We start from the raw sequence: 1,008 nt of genomic DNA, 5'->3' as shown, positions 1-1,008 counted from the left end.
CAGCTTATCCTCAGCCCTCGCCTGTAACAAACCGACGAGCACAACTTGAAACTCAGCTGAGTCTCACTATTCTATGAGACAGTGAAAGGATTTCCTCCATATTTAAGTATATTGATATAACCAGTTATATAAATCTAAATATAAGACCAATCTCCTACCCACATGACATTTACCATCTCTGTGAAAAGCTGAACATTATTAATCAATTCCAATCATATTTTTAGAAGGGGAAAATGGTGACAATTACTTGCTTGAACCAGAATTACTATCAAATTTCAAAGAACTGATCCTATTCATTTAACTGCAAGCCAATCTTATTTAAATCGGGACCGTCCAAAAGAAATATTCTATCCGCCATTTGTGAACTGAATTCTGGGGTATGAAGTCAATTTAAATATGGCACTCAAGTCATGAGACATTTTTGTTTTGAAATAAATAAAATAGTGGCCAACTATTACTCCCCTTAGTAGCTCTTTTTGAGATAAGTTATCAAGTCTGTGCTTTCCCCTGTCTTCTTAGAGATAGTGAAGACCAGTTTTGTTCTAGGGGTGTATTTCTTGGGATTCTCCAAATACGCTATCAGTGTCTCTTCTCCCCAGGTGACGCCTTTGTTCTTTTTGGCATCCGGGTAAGAAAATTCAGGCGCCTGACATGTGTTTCACTCAAATAAATCATGGAGATTTGGCCTTATCTTTTGCTTGCATCCCTTTTCCACTGTATGGCACTGGGTACACTTCTGGACAAAAATCTTCTTGCCCTTGTCAGAATCACCCATTTTAAAATCATGCTTCCATGGCATGCAAAACAAAGAAGTTTGCTCACAAGCCCAATGTTCCACTCTCTCAAGAAACACCAGAACATTTTAGATTTCAATTTGAGTATTTATATAATGTATTTAGAAAAATGTCCTCTTAAATGTAAGTGGTTTTAAAGTTGAGGAGTTGAGAAGTAGGTTCCCAATATACACAAATCCAAAAAAAGAGAATTTAGGAATTTCCATGTGTAAAT

General features: G+C 36.5%; 1 pseudogene; it reads right to left on the bottom strand.

Moving 5' to 3' along the window:
- Window positions 1-463: 463 nt before the first annotated feature.
- On the bottom strand, window positions 464-775 carry LOC111148862 (annotated as a pseudogene).
- Between the last annotated feature and the right edge of the window lie 233 nt (window positions 776-1,008).

This window comes from Enhydra lutris, unplaced genomic scaffold, assembly GCF_002288905.1.
Source record: "Enhydra lutris kenyoni isolate GAN:26980312 unplaced genomic scaffold, ASM228890v2 scaffoldscaffold21, whole genome shotgun sequence".
NCBI classification, from domain to species: domain Eukaryota; kingdom Metazoa; phylum Chordata; class Mammalia; order Carnivora; family Mustelidae; genus Enhydra; species Enhydra lutris.
This window is presented reverse-complemented; position numbering and strand designations above follow the sequence as displayed.